This window comes from Antedon mediterranea, chromosome 9 (genome assembly GCF_964355755.1).
Source record: "Antedon mediterranea chromosome 9, ecAntMedi1.1, whole genome shotgun sequence".
In the NCBI taxonomy this organism is placed as follows: Eukaryota; Metazoa; Echinodermata; class Crinoidea; order Comatulida; family Antedonidae; genus Antedon; species Antedon mediterranea.
This window is the reverse complement of record NC_092678.1, coordinates 14593578-14616295: the sequence shown is the minus strand read 5'-3', so window position 1 is coordinate 14616295 and position 22718 is coordinate 14593578. Positions and strand designations below refer to the sequence as shown.

At 31.9% G+C, this 22718-nt stretch overlaps 2 long non-coding RNA genes across 2 annotated transcripts; both read right to left on the bottom strand.

Annotated features, from left to right (window-relative positions):
* Positions 1-4664: 4664 nt before the first annotated feature.
* Positions 4665-14639, bottom strand: LOC140058785 (uncharacterized). Its single transcript, XR_011847059.1, has 3 exons — positions 14603-14639; positions 13761-13865; positions 4665-4819 (listed from the first exon to the last, which is right to left on the bottom strand). It is a non-coding gene; the product is annotated as an uncharacterized lncRNA (long non-coding RNA).
* Positions 14640-14701: 62 nt separating this feature from the next.
* Positions 14702-18473, bottom strand: LOC140059370 (uncharacterized). The gene is made up of 3 exons (XR_011847170.1): positions 18368-18473; positions 16964-17068; positions 14702-14713 (listed from the first exon to the last, which is right to left on the bottom strand). It is a non-coding gene; the product is annotated as an uncharacterized lncRNA (long non-coding RNA).
* Positions 18474-22718: the final 4245 nt, after the last annotated feature.

The window sequence follows — 22718 nt, the reverse complement described above, 5'->3', positions numbered from 1 at the left end:
TATTAGTTATTTGTAATCCTTAAAAATTATGGGGTAAGGGGTAACATTTTTGCTAATAACTTTGAAATTATTGAACATATTTTGCCTTTCTTGGTAACAATAAGTAGGGTTCTGTATAAAATGTTTAATTAAAAATTGTTATATCAAAAAATTATGCAACATTTTGATCTCAAATAATATTACCAATACTGGTTGTGTAGTTTTATTTAAAGCCTGTAGACAAATTTTTAGTATTTAGTGTTGTTGTGGGGTACAAAATAACAGTATGCATGACTTGTTAGAGGGTATACATTATTGAAAAAAAAAATTAATGATTTTGCTTTAATATGAGGATAGGAGCTTTATAAAAACTTTTATTTCATCGTGAAATTACAGGATGCATAAACTATTTTATAATTTATCGTGATTATAAACTGTCTCACTTAAGGCTTAAGGAGTGGAGTTGAAAGAGTCGTGAGTTACAAGCCTGACACTAGATCAGGATTGAACCCCGGACCTTGGGATTGGAAGGCAAGCACGTTAACCACCAAGCTACAGCTCCACTACTTTAGATAGAGTATTTGGTTATTTTTTAAATACATATCCTCCGGCTACTGTTTTTAGGCTATACTGTATAAATTGTTATTATTTTACAGATTGTACTTTAAATCAATTAATCGACTTATATAGTAATTTTGAAAATGACACTAGGGCCTACCAATTAAATTTGTATTTAAAAGATATTCTTTTTCTATAAATGTTCATCTGACATTTTCCTGTATCTTGGTTTACAAAAATGAACTCCGTAACAATATGTAAATGTTTCAGATCTGCATATCAGCTGCAGTTTAGCAATTCACACTTTCTAGAAAAATTAATTCTATTATATTACATCGTCAAATTCCAGTAAAGCCTACATCATTTAAAACAACTGGGTACGGTATATATAGAAATCTTTTTAAAATACATGATTTTGTTATCGCAAACTGAAGTATGATCTTTTGCAATGTTCCTTGACATTTTGGAAAGTGATACTTTGCAAGTTTCCCGATTTTGATCAACGTTACCGTTAATATCTTTTAAAATGTTATAAAAAAGCTGACGAAAATACTAGAACCAAGTACACTGGTACAGCACGTTATAGTCTTCAGTCTGTATTTTCTAGAGATGTGAAGGGCATCCAACAATGGATAGAAACACTATTTGGCTCAGTGGCGTCTGTGAGCAATGAGGAAAATGTAAAGTATGCATGACAGTCTCTTCTGAAGATGTACCAGATATGATTTTTTCCTTCCTGTGTAAATTGTATTGACTGGATCTTCTCACCTAACTTTAGGTGATTGTGTCATGAGTTATCTTCCAATATAATTGTTAATTTCCATGTCAATGTCTCAATCGACACAATATGTTGAGTCCTTTCCAGAATTCCAGAAAATACAAAGAGACTGAAGAACGTGACATGCTGCACCAGTGTTCTTGGTTAAAACATTGGTTAATAGATATTAATGGTAACCTTGATCAAAATGGGGAAAACTTAGAACCACCTTCGACCATGCCAAGATACATGGCACATACCTCAAACTGCGATATAAAAACATAGAGATATCCAGTTCTTTCAAACGTATGTGGAAGATGTGGAACTGCAGCTAATATGAAAATCTAAAAAATTGACATATTAACGAGTTTGAATAAACTAACTGTTTTCTTTAAATCAAGATGAAGTAAAATGTAATTGTCCTGTAATATTACAATACCATAATAGTTTTGTTTAGAAAACTATCTCATTTGCATTTGCAAACCAGATGAACAATTATAACCTTAGAATATCTTATCAGTTACAAATAAAAGATAAAATTGGTAATCTAAACAATTTATATGATTACTATAGACAATTGAATGTTTAGAATATGTAAATTATAAAAAACAATTTACAACACAGAAGCTGGATATGTTTATTATTATCAATATGTAATAACAATGAAACATCAAAGATATATTTATTATCCTCATATTTAAAATTCATTTGTTTTAATTAATAATAAATTAAATAATGTATACCTTCCAAAAAGTCATACATTTTGTTATTTCGTATCCCACAACAATACTAAACGATGAATTTTTTTCTATAGGTTTAATAAGTTAAAAACTACATAAATCTATTGGTAATAACAGTTTGATAATTTTTTAGCAATTAAACAGTTTATATACTACTTATTGGTTCCTAGAAATGCAAAATATGTTGACTAAATTCAAAGTTATTAGCAAAAATGTTACCCCTTACCCCATAATTTTTAATAATTACAAATTACTATTACGGTCACAATTCCTAATATTATTACACAGGTTTATTTGTATTTAATCTTTAACTTCAATTTCTTGTCCATTGTCTTTATAGGTTTAAAAAAAGGTTAGATTTGGTGTATTTTTGCGTTTTAATATTGAAACTTTATTAATGTTACATTTGGACGAAATTGCATTTCTTTAAATGTTCAATGACCATTTGACCTACAATGATGTCAATATATGTTACGTTTTATTTTTTCACAATGAATATAACAATTAGGCAACCTACGCAGTACATATTAATACCAAAAATATGCAAATGTGATCACTAAATACAAAGTTATTAGGAAAAATGTAACCCCTTACCCTATAATTGTTAATAATACATTACTATTAACAGACAGAATGTTCTCATAAATTCACCGAATATTTGTTTGTTAAATTCAATTTTCTTATTTATTGTGTCTATAGGTTTAAGAAAACATTAGTTTGCATAAGATATCTAGTATTTTTGTGTTTAAAATTGAAATGTATAAGCTAATTAAGAAGAAATTGCATTTTTGATTAAAGATCATTGACATTTGACCTCTAAAATACATCAATAGATGTTCGATTAATTTTTTAAAAGCATATTACAATAAAGAAATCCATACACTACATACTGATAACAAAAAAATGGAAATCTGTTAATAACTAAATCTTAAGTTATTTGCAAAAACGTTACCCCCTACCCCATTATGGTCAAAGATTACTAATGACGAAAACATTTCTTTACAATGCACAGCATATTCAATTTTGAACAAATGTTAACTTCAATTTTCTTATTTATTGTGTCTATAGGTTTAAGAAAACATTAGTTTGCATAAGATAATATCTTGTATTTTTGTGTTTAAAATTGAAATGTATAAGCTAATTTTGAAGAAATTGCATTTTTTTTATTAAAGGTCAGTGACCTTTTGACCTCTAAAGATGTCAATAAATACGGGATTCAATTTTAAAAAGTATATTACAATTAGGCAATCTATACACTACATACTGATTGCAAGAAAATGCAAATCTGTTGACTAAATTGTAAGTTATTCGCAAAAATGTTACCCCCTACCCCATAATTGTAACTGATTACAAATTACTAAAAACAACAAATTTCTTCATAATACACAGAATATTCATATTTTGTTAATCTTTAACTTCAATTTTCTTGTTTATTGGGTCTATATGTTCATGAAAACATCAGTTTACATAACATCTATTGTATTTTTTTGGTTAAAAACTGAAATGTATAAGTTAATATTAGACAAAAAAATCATTTTTTACTAAAGTTCAATGACCTTCTGACCTCTAATGGCGTCAATAATTGTTGGATTTACTTAGAAAAATATATTACATTTAAGCAGTCTATACACTACATATTGATACCAAGAAAATGCCAATCTGTTCATTAAATACCGAGTTATTAGCAAAAGTGTTTCCCCTACCCCAACATTTTGTGTTGCATATTTTCCGTAGGCGGTGTTATATAATCCTAAAAAATGACTATTAAGCTGTACAATTGGCATTACTATCATGGATTTCTGAAAAGTAGACATATTAAGATTTCCAAAAATGTATGGTAGCATGTGCTACCTATTTGATACTGCTTTAGCAAAAAACTGGACCTGGCCCATGGATAATAAAAAAATATATAATATTTCATTTCCCATTTACTATTAGAGCTTTGATCTGATAATCAAAACAATATATATTTTTTTCATTTCCCTTTTAGAGATTTGATCTCGTTACCACGAACGCTAAAGGTGTCCAACTGTATTTGCCTATCATAACCACTCTGATGTACAAATATAGAGTTAAAAACACCACTACTGGTGATTTGGGTTGTGTTCAAAAAATGTCAGATCAATTTACTGCTCATAGCGTGAGACAACCACATTACAGGAAAACCAAACAGCTACTGTTTAATAGATGATAAAAATCGTAAAATTGGCATAATAATGGTACCAAATCGAATTAGAACAGCATTTTCACAATAAATTAGAACTGTCCGATAAACAGCTAGATAATCCAGAGGTAGGAATAGGGAGGTTACAATCTTCTAGGTTGTACAATGATGTATAATGGCCGTTTTGGGCAAAAACCAGTTTTGGTGGTTGGCTACCATATAATAACAAATATTATTAATTAAAAATATATTGCCCCTATATAATAATGATGTAAAATAAAAAGTTATAAAGTCAAACATTGAATAAAAATAAAATTAAATAAACGATGCTGATAATCAAAACAATATATACTTTTTTCATTTCGCTTTTAGAGATTTGATCTCGGTACCACGAACGCTAAAGGTGTCAAACTGTATTGGCTTCTTATCGTAACCACTCTGAAAAGTTAAAATTTAGTGTGTGTGTTCGAGCTCCACACGTCACGAACATTACACTCTTATGTACATTACCTTATTTTGTAATGTTGGAGATTCACCAAGATTAATGAGATAAGTCACTATTTTTAAAGTAGGTTGAAGATATTTGCCACTTAGAAATACATGTAGAGCATTGGTTCCTTCCTATAAAAAAATATTTCAATAAGTATAATATTTTTCTTCATTGGATTATGCAACATGGATAATTAAATACATATGATTTCAGAACAATCGCGAGATTAAGGATATAATCACACGCGCTCGCCGTACAGCCGTCGCCGTAAATTACTGTGACGTCACAGGTGCATCGCAAAATCTACGGTACTAAATTAGTTTTTACTGTTGTTAATTAATTAATGATTTACAAGAAGGCATCTCAAAGGCTTTACTTTCTCAGAAAACTCAAGCAAATTAGAGTTGATAACACTATTTTAATTCTATTTTATCAAAGTATTATTCAAAGTATTTTATCTTTTAGCATTGGATGTTTTTATGGTAACTATACTGATAATGATAAGAAAAATATTGAGAGACCACGTAAAATTTCACAACTTATTATAGAAGCTGATCTAACGCCTTGTTCATTTATCTATGAAAAGAGTATTTAAAAAAAAGTAAACAATATTATGAAAGACCCCACTCATCATTTACGTTACTGTTATAACTTAAATAGATCAGGTATTAGGCTACGACCTCCAAGAGCAAATCTTTGTAGAACTAGAAAATCCTTCGTTGTAAATAGCATTCATATTTTTAATTCTACTGTAAGACGGTAATGCAATTTTTAAATAGTTTTACATTTTTAACAGTTTTTTTTTATTTTTTGAACTGTATATCTTGTATTTTATCTGTTATAATACTGCACGTTTTAAATTGTTGCAACATCTACCAAGCAAAGTGAATTTCCATTTTTATGGACATAAAATTTCTTAAATCTTGAATCTTGAATCTTAACATACAAGAGATACTGTCAATTTAATTGCTAATTTGACCTGTATTAGGTTTAAATTTGCCAAAATATTTAGTCTGGTGTTTTGAAGAAACACTTCAATATCCAAACAAGAAAAAAATTCAACATTTATATTTTTTAATAATAATAATAATATAAAAATGTATATAGCGCACATATCCACTAAAAGTGATCAAGGCGCTAATCACAACAATGTTTGTTTATACTTCATTAATACCATATGCCTCATCAAAAATGATTTTCATGATTAAATTAATAAATTAATAAAGAATTAATTGTATGGCAATGCCTAATCCATTCAGAAATATCATTCCACAGACGCGGAGCATTAATAGAAAAAGCACGATCTCCAAACGAGTGGTGAGATTTCGGTTGAAATAAAAGCAACTTATTATTGGATCATAAAATACATTTTTAGGAGAGTATAAGCCCAGCATATAAAAATAATAATAATATTTATTCGGTCATCAATGTAAAAATAACCAGGAATGAGAATAGGCTAAAGCCAAAACAGATTCTGCACTCACTCCATACAATACAATCAGTTAAAGATAAAACCATATACAAGAAAAATACAAATAAATTATACATAACATGACATATAGTGTTTTGTTAGAGCAGTCTTAAATATTGAAATTGTTTTTTTTTTTTCTCTTTTGTGGCGCAAACACCACTTTTATTCACATTCATATTATCTCATATTACATAAAATCGTATTTATTTAACTTGTAAATGTCGTTACAATTCAAAAGTAACATTTTTACATATATGAATTCTGTATTACTCCTTTTTTCATTAATTTTCTTATATTTTGTTATACACTTGACAGGATCATCATTATCATCTATCCCGTTTTAAAATAGTTCACACATTTTCATTTGTTTGTTTTCATTTTACAACCCGGATTATACAATATATTTATATACATGATAAAAAAAAAAACAATAATAGCTCAGTACCACCAGTAACCCGTATCACTGTAATTCTTTTTCGGTTGATCGTACCAAATTAGAAATTATATTATCATAATCTTATTTCTTAAAGCTACCCATTTTTCTATACTTGTTTCTTTATTGTTATATGTTTCACATTCAATATTATATAACATATTGCTTTTAAATGAATTCCATAAAGTTTACCCACTGGCTTATTTAGTGCAGATAACATTTTTATTCTATAAATAGTAAATGCTGCAAAAGTGTAAATATAATCTATTAGCTTATCTCCCGTTCCTAGTATTAATTGTTTAAATGATATATTATTGTGATTTAAACTTACAAAGATACTAAGCATTTTCCTCCAATATTTCTGAATAAATCTACAACTAAAAAACAAATGATTTTCATTTTCAATTTCTCCACATTTGTCACACGTTTGTGTTTCCTTAACTTTCCACTGATACAGCCGTTTGTTGGTAGGCAGTATTCTATGTAACATCTTATAATTGAATTGTGCTAGCTTTTTATCTTTCATTTTACATACTTTCCGTAACCAAGTAGTTTTCCAATCAATGTTGTTATCATTGAAGTACTCTTCCCATTTTAGTTGTGACATTGGAATAATGAAATATTCTTTCACAAACCATGAGTATATTAGTTTGGTAGTATTAATCTCATACTTGGTCCCAACTAATTCATCATTATCATCACAATTGAAAATACCTACCTCCTTAATAATACGTTTCCATAGAATTGGTATTGCCTTAATAATGCACAAATACTCATTTAACCAGTTTGTTTTACATTGTAGTTTCACCAGTATTTCGTTTGATTTTAAAAAAGTGTTCTTATTAACAATGTCTTTAATACTGATAATGCCACTGTCAATCCAATGCTTGTAGAAAAGCGATTTTTTTTTTAGTTTAACGTAGTGGTTTCGCCACAGTTGCTCATTCGTTATATCGTTATAAGTTTCAGGTTTTTTTTTAGAGATTCTGTTATAATTTATGTAGGCTTTTATCATATTTTTGTAAAACAGTGGAATTTTATCAGAATTAACATCAATAATGTTATAACATGACATATTAAGTAAAACATTAACATCACATATTTTTTGAATATAATACATTGGAATATTTTTTCCATTTAGCACCATCATCATTCATAATTCTTTTTAGCCAGCCACACATGAGTGCGTTAACATGAAGAGTAAAATCAGGCATTTTAATGCCTCCCATCTCAACATCACCCCAATTAGAGTTTTTCTTTTTATCTTTTCCCTTTTATTGTTCCAAATAAAATTATATATTAGATTTGTAACTTGTGTATATACATATTTTGGAACATCAGTGATATTTGCAGCATATGTTAATTTAGATAGTGCAAGACTTTTCAGGATTATTATTCTACCAAAAATTGAGAGATTTCTAGCATTCCATTGTTTTAAAGTCTTTTCTAGCTCTATTAATTTAACATCCCAGTTTTTTCTGGTACATTCTTCTGTATTATACCCTACATATATGCCTAAAATTTTGATTGGGTGTTTTACCCAATTTAATTCTAAAGGTCTATCTATTCTGTTCTTCCATTTACCAATCCAAAAAGCATTGGTTTTTTTTATTTAGTGTCATTCCAGATACTTCACAAAAACGTTCAATTACACTGACTGCTGACTTAATACTTTTGTCATTACCAACATACAAAACAGTATCATCGGCTAATTGGCTTATTCTAGCTTCTATGTTGTTTTCATTATTTGGAAGTTTAATACCCTTATAGTCATCTTTGTTTCTTATTCTAGATGCCATTACTTCAACCACTAATATTGAAATTGTTTGTGAATCTTTTATGTCATTTGGTATTTGCTCCCATAGTCTAGGAAAGGAAACAAATACAGAATTATGAAAAGTATTGCCTTTCGAATTCCAACGTAAAAGCCTACCCGGACATCTTTCACTAGTTTTAATATACTCATTGAAAGAATGGGGACAGTAACCTTTCAACACCTTAAATCCTAATGAAAGTCTATGTAATTTAAACAAGTCATCAATAGATAATAATTCAAGCACTTTCAACCTATGAAAATAAGATGTGTCCAAGGAACTTTCCTTTCTAAACATTATTATCCTTGTTGCTTTCCTTTGTATAATTTCTATTCTATTAATATTTGATTTCTCAAATGGTGCCCACATTGAACAACAGTATTATCCTTGTTGCTTTCCTTTGTATAATTTCTATTCTATTAATATTTGATTTCTCAAATGGTGCCCACATTGAACAACAGTAGGTAACCACTGGAAGTAATAGAGCTTTGTATAAGTTCAACATAGCTAACCAGGACATATTTTTACTACATTTTGAAATGAAACCAAGCAATCTGCTTGCTTTACAACATATATAATTAACTTGTGTATGACAAGACAACGAACTATTTACATAAACACCTAGAAATTTGAATTCTGTAACTTTAGGAATATTGTCTGATTCTATGGTATAATCCCAGTTAACTATCTCTTTACATCTTGTAACATGCATTACGGCGCATTTGACAGGATTTAAGGGGAGTTTGTTTACATTTGCCCATTTAGCAATTAAATCTAAATCCTTTTGAAGCAATTTACAATCATTATTGTTATAAATAGGACGTGATAATGTGTGATCATCAGCAAATTGAAAAAGTGAAGAAGAAATATTATTTACAATATCACTTACATAAATCAAAAATAAAAGAGGGCCCAAAACTGACCCTTGTGGTACCCCTGAAGTAACATTTACCCACTCTGACTTTTCTCCTCTGTAAATAACCCTTTGGCGTCTATTTGAAAGAAAATCTGTAATCCATGCATTAGTGTCTCCACCAATGCCACAGTTATTAAATTTCTTAATTAATCTTTTATGAGACACCTTATCAAATGCAGACGAAAAATCAAGAAAAATAATATCAATATTTTTACAACCTTTAAGTTCTAAGCTCTGTGCCCATGAATGAATTTTTGAATTTTTGAATTTCTTTATTTAGTAATCAAGGTTAAAAAACAATAAAAACAATGCAAAAAAAGTAGAAAAAACAATTGCACAGAAACACAGGCCTTGATTACAAGGAGTGCCAAGAAAAGTTAAAAACTTATTTCCACTTGGGTCCTAAAAACAAGGAACTGATAAAGAACATACAAATTACATCAAAAGAATCCTTAAAAAATAGCATAAAAATACAAAAGTTTAAAAATAACAGTTTATCTAACACTTATCAAAAATGTAATCCTAAGTTACAGTTTTAAGAAAGATTTATAATAAGAGATATATACAAAAATTGATTTATTGCACTAAAGTAACAAAATTACAATTGATTTTTACCCTTATTATATTTATATTATTTATTCTTAATTTACAGATTACAGAAAATTATTGATTTACTGCATTATGCTAAAACCTTTTTATAATTTATTGCACATGAGAATTAAATATTGAGGAGATGCTTTTTTAGTGACAATTTAAAATTTTCTAATGAAATATTACTTTTAACATATAATGGTATAGCGTTCCAGGCTTTTATTGAGTTGTAATAAAAAGTTTTTTGTTCGCAGCCCTTAATTATTGGAATCCTAAAATTTAAATTTGTGGCACTACGTGTCCTTCTAGAGTGGTAATCAACAATACGAACAAAGTTACTATTTAGATACATTGGGGCAGAATTATTAAAAATTTTATATACATTGCATAAACATTTGAACTTAACTCTTTCTGGGACGTTCAGATATCCGATTGATTTCAGCTCAGATTGACCAACATGAGATCTCGAATCTGATTGAGTAATAAATCTGAATATTTTGTTTTGAGTAGTCTGAAGCCTGAGTTTGTGAACCTGAGAAGAGTCATTATACCATGCTGGGGAAGCATAGTCAAAAAGAGGCTGAATTAGAGCTGAAGAGAGAAGTTTCCTACTACCAAAATCAAGATATTTGGATTGTCTGTACATACATTTTAAACGGCTATTTGCGCTAGTTATTACTGAATTGGCAATCAGATTCCCAGAATCCTGTTGGTCATTCTGGACACCTAAATACCTTACCGACTCTGTTGATTTGATATCACATTCAAGGGCATTGAGTTGGAATGAGACATTTTTTAATCGACGTTTCGTTCCCAACAGAATGCATTCAGTTTTACCTGGATGAATTGTAAGTCGATTATCAATAAGCCAATCATTACAAAGATTTAACGAAGCACTAAGTACAGCCGAAATAGTATTAGGGTTTCGGTCTGAATACAAGATGGCACAGTCATCTGCATATAGTAGCACTTTACATTTTGATTTAGCTGATGAAACAACATCATTTATGTACACTAGGAACAGCAAAGGTCCCAATATGCTCCCTTGGGGGACGCCATGTGCAATAGCCATATTTTTTGATTTACCTCCCTTAATTTCAACAAATTGTTTCCTATTAGACAAGTAAGAGCGGAACCATTTAGTTGAATCGCATCCGATTCTTCTGAGTTTATCACAAAGAATGAAGTGATCGACCGAATCGAAGGCCTTTCGAATGTCCAGCAAAACCATACCTGTAAGAAACCCATTGGCCATTTTTGATTTCACATGATCCAATAAATGAGTAAGACAGGTTTCAGTGGAAAACCCTTCTCTGAAACCAGACTGAGAATCTGTTATCACATCATTATCTTCCAGGTGTCTGGCTAGCTGGACATACACAGCCTTTTCTAGAATCTTAGAGGTACAACTTAATAGGCTAACAGGGCGGTAGTTATTTGTGTCAGTACGATCGCCTTTTTTTAAATATCGGCTTTACTTTTGCTATTTTAAATTGGTCTGGTACAATTTCAGTTTTAAGGGAAAGGTTTATTATATGGGTTAGGGGACCTTTTAAGAAAGTTGCTCCATCTTTTAGAAAACGAGCAGGGATGTTGCGAGAAAAACCTTTGAAAGTAAAAGTTCAGTACTATACATCTGTCTAAACCCAAACTGATTTTCTGAAAGGATATTATTATATTCTAGATATTCCCTTAAGCGATAACAAAGCAATTTCTCAATAATCTTACAAATTATGGGAGTTACTGGACGATAGCTTTTCATTTCGTCCTTGGGTTTTCCATTTCTTTTGAAAATAGGTACAACATTTGCATCCTTCCATTGTTTTGGTAAAATACCTTTTTGTACAGTAAAATTAAAGAATGTACATAAAACATTAGCCAATTGTGCCTTACATGACTTTAAGAATATTGGAAGCAAACAATCTGGTCCTGGTGATTTGGATACATTTAACTGTGAGAGGGCATAAAATACCTCAGGCATCACAAAGGGTTCACATTCAAAGTTGGTAAGACAATCTATTGTATCCAAATCACAATGCTGATCATTATCTATGCAAAAGTTGTTTACAAATTGTGTATTGAAAAGATTAGCCAACACCTTAGCATCAGATACCATTGTGTTATTTATCTTAAAGCTAATAACATCTGAGTCATTTTTTATAGACCTTATATACGCCCAGAATTGTTTTATATCAGTTGTAGCTTTGTTTGAAATATTTACAACATAATCCCGATGGCTACAATATATTGACTTTTTTAATTCCCTGCTACAAGATTTGAATGTATTTATGCTTTCTTCAGTTCCTACTTGTTTAGCAATTTTGTACAACTTTCTTTTCTTTGTGCAAAGCTTTTTGATTTCTGGAGTTATCCAGGGAAAAGATTTCGATTTTTTTACATTTCCTAGTTGGTACAGATTTTGAAATTGCAAAATTGATATTACTAGAAATACTTTCCCATATATCACTAATATTATTATATTGAAAACAATTCTCCCAATTAAAATTATCTAATATAGTCTGCATTTTTGAAAAATCAGCCTTTTTAAGAGCATATACAATTTTAGTTATGTCCTTAGCACGTTTATATGACACTTTAACAGAGATCTCAACTGCTTCATGATCACATGATTCAAAATTATAAATTGTACGACATTTTTCAATCAGTAGTGGATTAGAAACAAATACTAAATCTAAGAAATGTCAGTAACATATTCTAGAGCAATTCCAATAATAACTTTGAAAACAATTAACAATATTTTAAAAACAATTAAGTTTAATAGGTAGCCAATGTAACTTGTTTAAGGTGCCTGTAATATGCGAAAATTTGGGCAAGTTAGTTAGCCTACAACTCGTGCAGCTGTATTTTGTATGAGCTGAAGCCTAAGCACGCAGCGTAGCTAGAAGTAAGACGTATGTGATGACATTATCTAGGACATGACTCAACCATATTGCACTCAAAACATTCCTATGTGGTGTGACACGCGGTGGGTCGTGTCGGTATGTGGTGGTGATTTAGCAGCCTATTCATATGCCTATTATTATTAGAGTGCATATGCCTATCCTCTTAGGCCTAGGCTAGGTAAACTACTAGTTAGGTATCGAGTCGGTCTGATAATTATGACCGCCGTTTATGAACGCCTAAATTCATGACCTTTTATAATTTACTCACCATCGTCTTTGAGTACAACTGTTAGGCCGATGGATTACTATAAAGTCATTTATTCACGAAAAATCACCGCGATCGTATTAAAACAGTTTTTTAGTTCTTCGATATAGTTCGGGTCAATATACAAGTCTGGCAAATCTCGAAAAGTTCTACTAGTAAACACATTTTGTAAAAAAAACGTCAAAAATACAAACGTTGATTTTTGTTATTGTTTCTTTTGCTTATCTGGATAATGAGGTGTTTTTTTTTCAAAATACCAAGCTAAACATGTTGGAAAATTTAAGCCTAATGCAGTTCAAATAAGCAATTACAGTGACGGTACCTATCTCTTGTATGTTAACAACAGTGAAAATGCATGACGTAAATTTTGCGATGCACCTGTGACGTCGCAGCAAATTATGGCTACGGCTGTACGATGAGCACGTGCGGCAATATCTTTAATATCGTGACGCCTCCGGAATCATATGTACATCCTTAAGACGTTGTTAAAATATGGTCCTCGGACAAGTTGTTCTTTAATAATAATTGAACAACATACAGTATATCGTCTTACATTTGAGGGTGATAATAATAAAATGATAATAATGAAGCAAAACAAAGAATATTATTAAGCATTGTGTACTATTACCAGTATGATATTCAATGTAATTTTTTGTTATAAAGTTAAATGTAAAATTACTTCTTTTGTTAATGTGGAGGATACACCATTGGTTATCAGACAGAACAATATCTCTAATTTAACCTCATCACGGTTTAGATAAATATCTATCGGTGTTTCTCCATTCTGTCAAGAAATCATAAATATCAAATATAATTAGTTTTATAAATTATACTGTTCAATACAACTGAAACCATGAAGGGTTTTTTTGTGTTTTTGTGTCGTTGAAACAACATGATTATTACATACATGTTTAAAAAACAATTAAGATACATAATATTAAATATGAGACATAATATTATGTTTACAATACACTTAAAATACATAAAAACTAAATATTTGTTCTTTTATGAGAATTTAATTATAAGGAATGGCAGAACGTGTATATCAAAGTATGTGTATCAATATAATTATCTAGATATGTGCTTGTTAATGACCAGTGGCACTTCAGTAACATTATTCTATAGATCTCTCAAAACTCTCTTTGCCTCACAATAATGATGATCCTAAACATACACCATTACCCTCCCGGGGCCGAGACGCAGTCATATTTGGAAGCTGAAAACTGTTTTGTGGGTTTGGAATTTTGATCGTATAATTTATTTTTAAATTATTTATTTATTCTTTTTATTGTAATTTATTTTTGTTTCCTATTTTAGAGATTTTATATCGGCCAGAGGTGTACAACTGTATTTGCTTATCGTAACCACTTTGATCTAGATATATATATATATATATATATATATATATATATATATATATATATATATATATATAGTTATGAACACCACACTAGTGATCTTGGGTGTGTTTGAGTTCCACCCAAACATTACACAAGGTTACATCACTCTCATGTACATTACCTTATTTTGTAATGTTGGAGATTCACCAAGGTTAATGAGATAGGTCACTATTTTCAATGTAGGTTTAACATATCTACCACTTAGATGTATATGTAGAGCATTGCTTCCATTCTAAAAAATAAATAAAATGTTATATTTTTTTAATAAATGTTTATCTTCGATGGATTTTACAACATGGATTAACGAAATTAAATTAATCGAAAGGAGCTAAAATGTGTTAGTTATACCAAGAGCAGTTGCATGATGTTAATAATAATTAACATATATAAAGTGTTTTCAAGAATCCTGACATATCGAATGGAAAATTCACTTGATAGCCATTAACTCAGAGAACAAGCAGGATTTAGGAGTGGTTTTTATAGCATGGATCATATTCATACACTGAACCCGCTAAAAAAAATGCCAATAATACAACAAACCACTTTGTATGGCCTTTATAGACTATGAAAATGCATTTGATTCGGTAGAGACACAGTCAGTTCTAAAAGTTCTTCAAGATCAGGGAATTCATCATAAGTACATTAACCTACTCAAGTACATCTACACTAACTGCACTACCACAGTTACGATGCAAAAACCAAGCGAGAAAAGTCCACACAAAGAAGGGTGTCCGACAAGGTGATACAATTTTTCCTAAACTGTTTATACTTGTTTGGAAGGCATATTTCGCTCACTGGAGTGGGAGGATAAAGGAGTGGATATCAAAGGAAAAAAAATCATCTGAGGTTTGCAGACGACATTGTTGTCCTGGGAGAGCAAATCAGTGAACGGAGGATATGCTTAAAGAAATTGCAAATGCCAGCAAATGTTGGGGATTGAAAATAAATATGAAGAAAACAAAAGTTATGGTAATTTCCATGGTACCTCATGGATTTGTGACTGTTAATGGCAATAACATTGATGACGTTAATGAATATATCTATCTATATGGGGCAGAGATTTAGCATGAAAGAAAAGAATCAAGAACAGGAGATAAAAGAAGAGAATCAGATTGGGCTGGTGCCAATATGGAAAACTGAGCAACATCACGTGAAGAGAAATACCGTTAAGCTTAAAATAAAATGTCTGTAATCAATGCGTGTTACAAACCACGACATTTAGAGCTGTGACCTGGGTACTGCCAAATAAAACTGAAAAAACTAGATTTGAACTCGTTACTACGGACGAGTTAGGTTTTCCGCAGCGCAAAAGCCACGCTATGACTAAAGAAACACAAATGTTATATTTTATATTCGAGTGGCCATAAAATGACGTCACAATGTCCGGTTAGCCATATTCATGCATGATTCGATATCTACAACTCATCTACTTCCAGAATCTGTAATTTTAAAAGAATCTATAACAGTTTAAAAAAAGGTAAAATTTAGACGAAATTTTATATTTTTTCATAAAAACGCGCGCAAATTTTCCAATTCTACGTGCTCGTATGACATGATTTTAAGTCGAAATTGATTAAAAACTGGTAAAATTACTAGAAAAAGCTGGAAAAACAAATATAACACATAAAAATGCTCTTTTGCGCTACGTGCGCAAGCGTGCGTAAAAATTTGCGTGCGTGCGGAAATGTTTGAAATGCTCAAAATGACATGAAACGCGTAGAAAGTTGATTAGAAGTTTTTTTCGCATTTTGAAATTTTAAACGCGCGTTCGCGCGTAACTCGGTGAAACCATTATTAATCCATAGAAAGTTTCAATACAAAATGACTTTTGGTTTTTATTCTATGATCAATCATTGAAACTCATAAAATCCCGCGTAACCTATGCTGCGCAACTCGAAAATCAAAAAACAAAGTTTCTTGCACATCTACAGCTACAGGGAAATTTTTGACAAAGTTCGTGGAAAGAAAAAAGAACGTAGAAAAAAAAAAAGATCCTGACAATAACAAGCGGGCTATCCACTAATCGCGGATAACCAAAATAGCAGCAGCACAGCACAGCATGAAAAGAGATATGCTTGGAATCACATATAAAAACGAAATGAATGGGTGAGAAAAGAAACACAAGTTCAATACATTATGAGAACTATCAAATTAGGTAAGTAGAAGGGGGCTGGACAGATAATAGATGGACTTCGCTAATGACATCATAGAGACCCATGGATGGGAGCGGAAATAGAGGAAGACAAATATATATTGAGATACAGTACAGTGGCAAGGAGCAGCTAGAGATCGTTCACTATGGCAGTGGACTGACAACGGCTGGTGATGAATAATAATTAAACAACATAATACACTACCTTCTTACATTTGAAAGTAATAATAATATGATGAACAAAAACAAAGCAAACAAGAGAATATTATTAAGCATACGTGTACTATTACCAGTATGCTATATTTCAATTAACATTTTTTATCGAATTACCTCTTTTTTAAATGTGGGGTGTACACCATTGGTTATCAGACAAAACAATATCTCTAATTTAACATCAGCACGCTCCAGATAAATATCGATTGGTGTGTCTCCATTCTGTGAAGAAATCATAAATATCAAATATAATGAGTATTGTAAATAACTTTGGGGTTGGGTCAACCGGCTCCGCTACAGTGATTAAGTTCACACTTTTTTTACTGTTATATAATGTAACAACTGAAAACATGAGTACCCATTATTAGGATTGGTGGAGTTGTGGCTTGGTGGTTATGATGCTTAGCTACCACTAAAAAGGGTCCTGGGTTCAAGACCCGTCAGGATGTCAACATTTGATCTAAGGACAAAATTACAACTCCACTCCCAAAGACTTGTAATAAGACGTTGTTTATGTAGAGCATCTTGTGTAGGCCTATATGTTTGTCTTGTGAACATCTGAGGGTCCCTAATGATCAGCAATTGCTGGATGGATCACCCTCATAAAATATGGTTAAACAAAAAAAAAAGTAAGAAACTCTGAAAATTGTAGAAAACTTGATAGTTTGATCATTTATATGGAAATGAACCGGTAACGTTGAACTGTATTTGCTGACCAGATTGCAAAATCAAACTTTCCCGAATATAAGCGACTCCTGAACAACTACACCAGGCTTTGAGTAAAGCTGTTTTTTACAAACGTAAGCTCGCGAGGCATTGCATCTTATATTGACCCATTTGGTTACAGAAAATCGGAAAATGGTCTAAAAGATGATCATCAATGATGATAAGAGATGTATTAAAAAGGGAGATGGTGAGGATGATGATAAAACTACTAAATGAAAAGTCGAAAAGCTAGATTTTTAGAGATATTTATAAAAATAAAACATGTCATCATTATATCAATAAATATCAGATCAATTTAGAGAGACAACCACATTACAGCAAAACCAAACAACTACTGTTTAATAGATGATAACAATCGTAAAATTGGCATAATAATGGCACCAAATTTAATTAGAACAGCAGTTTCACATTAGGTAGGAATCGGGTGGTTAAAAGCTTCTAGATTGTACGATGATGTATGACCGTTAGGCAACAACCAGTTTTGGTGTTTGGCTACCATATAATAACAAATATTATTAATTCAAATATATTGCCCCTATACTGATGAAAAATAAAAAGTCAGACATTGAATAAAAATAAAATTATACAAACGATGCTGATAATAAAAAAAAAAATATATTTTTTCATTTCCCATTTAGAGATTTGATCTCGTTGCCACGAACGCTAAATGTGTCCAACTGTATTGGTTTCTTACCGTAACCACACTGATATTTAGAGTTAAAAACACCACTACTGGTGATTTGGGGTGAGTTCGAGGTCCACATGTCACGAACATTACACTTTTATGTACATTACCTTATTTTGTAATGTTGGAGATTCACCAAGATTAATGAGATAAGTCACTATTTTTAAAGTAGGTTGAAGATATTTGCCACTTAGAAAGACATGTAGAGCATTGGTTTCTTCCTATAAAAAAAAATAATAATCGCGAGATTAAGGATATCGCCGCACGCGCCCCTATTGAATATATAGTATTAACAATTAACAAGCATTCACCATTGTTATATAGATAAACGCACCGTTAATATACTTGTAAAAAATAACCGATAATATAATATAACAGTTATAGGTCTATACAGAATTGTAACTAACATATCGTAGAATTAATGTACATAAACAAATATGTAAATCGTCTTTTACCTCGCGCGACAAGCGAATAAACTGATTTGGATGTTTCGCTAAGGATGGGATATTTATAAGACGGCGTAAAAGGCTCTACCTGGTAGCACCACGCTACAGGCGTAATTCAGCAGGCCAAAAATCGACTGTATGTCGCGCAGCGTAACTTTCTTCCTGGCTAAAAAATGGTTAATTTTAGTGATTGTCTTCGTGATTTTTTGACATAGGTAAACGACATTCCATGGAAACAGAATCCACCTCTATGCCGTATATCACAATGACTGTAGTTGGTAAAACAGTCTTCGAATCTGTAATGGGCACCCCTAGTGTGTTACAAAGTGAGATAAAAGTAGTAAGTGCATTTTGACAAAGATTTGAATGTTTAGGACCGACAAAGAAAAAATCGTCCAGGATATGAGATATATCCGGGATATTAAATTTTGTAAGCATTAGCCAAACTAATGCTGTACTGAACGATTAAAAAATGCTACATGAACGACTGGCCCCCATCGGAAGACAGCGATCGTAGTAGTACTTATTTTTCCACGAGAAACTCAAAAGGTGATAATCACAAGGGTGGATTGCAATGTTACGAAACGCATCCTCGATGTCGGTTTTTGCCATTAAACAACAACAATTTATTGACGTGTTCGTCCAAGGGAAGGCAAAAGGAAAAAGAATGTACATTACTTAAACACTTATACAAAATATCCCCTGAACGCCAATGGGTCGAAGACATGACCTTCTCGAAGGTAAAAGCCATTAAACACGTATATAAAAATTTCCCCCTGTACGCCATTGGGTCAAAAGTACACGACCTTCTCAAAGTTAAAAGCATTAACAGAACCATTGGGAACATTCCTGAACTCTATCGACACAAACCCATCTTCCATTTGGTGAAAAATGTTCTTTTTAGTTCTTTGATATAGTTCAATGATTCTAGAGCATCATGTTTCTAGCTATCCTTCGGGTAAATAGACAAGTCTGGCAAATCTAAACAATTTCTAGTAAACAAACTTTGTAAATAAATCGTAAGCAATAAAAACGTTGATTTTTGTTATTGTTTATTTTGCTTATCTGGATAATGAAGTTTTTTTTAAATACCAAGCTAAATATGTTGGCAAAATTAAGCCTAATGCAGGTCAAATAAGCAGTTGAAGTTAAAGGTACCTATCTCGTGTATGTTAACAACAGTGAAAACTCATGACGTCAATGTTGTAATGCACATGTGACGTCACAGCATTTTATGACTACGGCTGTATGGGGCGAGCGCGTGCGGCGATATCATTAATCTCGCGATGTTTCCGGAATCATATGTACATTTCTAATACGTTGTTAAAATATTGTCCTCGGTCAAGTTGCCCTTTAATATTGAACAACATACAGTATATCTTCTTACATTTGAGGTTGATAATAACAAAAATAACGAAGCAAAACAAAGAATATTATTAAGCATCGTGTACTGTTACAAGTATGATATTTAATTTAATTGTTTTGTTGTAAAGTTAATGGAACATTACTTCTTTTGTTAATGTGGTTGATACAGCATTGGTTATCAGACAGAACAATATCTCTAATTTAACATCAACACGCTTCAGATAAATATCTATCGGTGTGTCTCCATTCTGTCAAGAAATCATAAATATCAAATATAATTAGATTTATAAATTATACAGTTTGATACAACTGACACCATGAAGGGTTGTTGGTTTTTTTGTGTCGTTGATACAGCATGAATATTACATACATATTTACAAAATACTTCAGATACAGAAATACTAAATATGAGACATATTATGTTTACAATACACTTAAAATACAGGAAAACAAATGTTCTTTCATGAGAATTCAATTATAAGGAAGGCAGAACGTGTATATCAAAGTATGTGTATCAATATAATTATCTAGATATGTGCTTGTAATGACCAGTGGCACTTCAGTAACATTATTCTATGGATCTCTCAAAACTCTTTTTGCCTCACAATAATGATGATCCTAAACATTTAACATTACCGTCCCGGGGCCGAGACGCAGTCATATTTGGAAGCTGAGAGCTGATTCTTGAGGGAAGGCTGTTTTGTGGGTTTGGCATTTTGATCGTATAATTTTTTTTTGTATTGTTTATTTATACTTTTTATTGTAATTTTGTTTCCCTATTTTAGAGATTTTATATCGGCCAGAGGTGTCCAACTGCTTATCGTAACCACTTTGATCTAGATATATATATATTAATTAATGTTCTTTGCCTACTGTGTTTATATATATAAAAGTATCTCTTCGGAGATCCCGCCTCGTGAATAAAAATACTGTAAGATGAGGGCGTATCAATTTGATCTCTGTTGCGCGTGTGTACAACTGAGGACTAGTGCTGTTCCACCGTACCACGCCGAGAATGTTAAAGAGTCGCTATCCAATCGAGTTTGAACAATACCATGAAAGCCCCAGTGGTCTAATGGTTAGGGCAACTGCATATCAAGCAGACGGTCCGAGTTCAAGTCTCGGTTGGGGCGACTTTTTCTCATTCTCACAGATTTCCTCATTTTTATCGTTTCAAATTAATTAATTAAATTTCAGTATATCACCAATCTGTGAGAATTAGAAAAAGTCGCCCCAACCGAGACTTGAACTCGGACCGTCTGCTTGATATGCAGTTGCCCTAACCATTAGACCACTGGGGCTTTCATGGTATTGTTCAAACTCGATTGGATAGCGACTCTTTAACATTCTCGGCGTGGTACGGCGGAACATATATATATATATATATAAACACAACAGGCATAGAAATGAATTCCAAACCGCCCGGTGATACACTGAAAACTATTTAATTAATTTTTGAAACGATAAAGATGAGGAAAATCTGGGAGAATGAGAAAAAGTCGCCCCAACCGAGACTCGAACTCGGACCGCCTGCTTGATATGCAGTTGCCCTAACCATTAGACCACTGGGGCTTTCATGGTATTGTTCTTTAACTCGATCGGATAACGACCCCTTAACATTCTCGGCGTGGTACGGTTGGAACACAACTAGTCCTCAGTTGTACGCACGCGCACCAGAGATCAAATTGATACGCCCTCATCTATAATTCAGTATATTTATTCACTAAGCGGGATCTCGAGAGATACTTTTATATATATATAAATACAACAGGCATAGAAATAAATTCCAAACCGCCCGATGATACACTGAAAACTATTTAATTAATTTTTGAAACGATAAAGATGAGGAAAATCTGGTAGAATGAGAAAAAGTCGCCCCAACTGAGACTCGAACTCGGACCGCCTGCTTGATAAGCAGTTGCCCTAACCATTAGACCACTGGGGCTTTCATGGTATTGTTCTTTAACTCGATCGGATAACGACCCTTTAACATTCTCGGCGTGGTACGGTTGGAACACAACTAGTCCTCAGTTGTACGCACGCGCACCAGAGATAAAATTGATACGCCCTCATCTATAATTCAGTATATTTATTCACTAAGCGGGATCTCGACAGATACTTTTATATATTATATAAACATAACAGGCATAGAAATAAATGCAAAACCGCCCGGTGATACAATGAAAATTATTTAATTAATTTTTGAAACGATAAAGATGAGGAAAATCTTGGAGAATGAGAAAAAGTCGCCCCAACCGAGACTCGAACTCGGACCGTCTGCTTGATATGCAGTTGCCCTAACCATTAGACCACTGAGGCTTTCATGGTATTGTTCTTTAATATATATAATATATATATATATATATATATATATATGTATATAAACACATTAGGCAATGAACATTAATTCGAAACCGCCCGGTGATATACTGAAATTTAATTAATTAATTTGAAACGATAAAGATGAGGAAATCTGTGAGAAAGAGAAAAAGTCGCCCCAACCGAGACTCGAACTCGGACCGCCTGCTTGATATACAGATGTCCTAACCATTAGACCACTGGGGCTTTCATGGTATTGTTCAAACTCGATTGGATAGCGACTCTTTAACATTCTCGGCGTGGTACGGCGGAAAAGCACTATAGTAGAGCA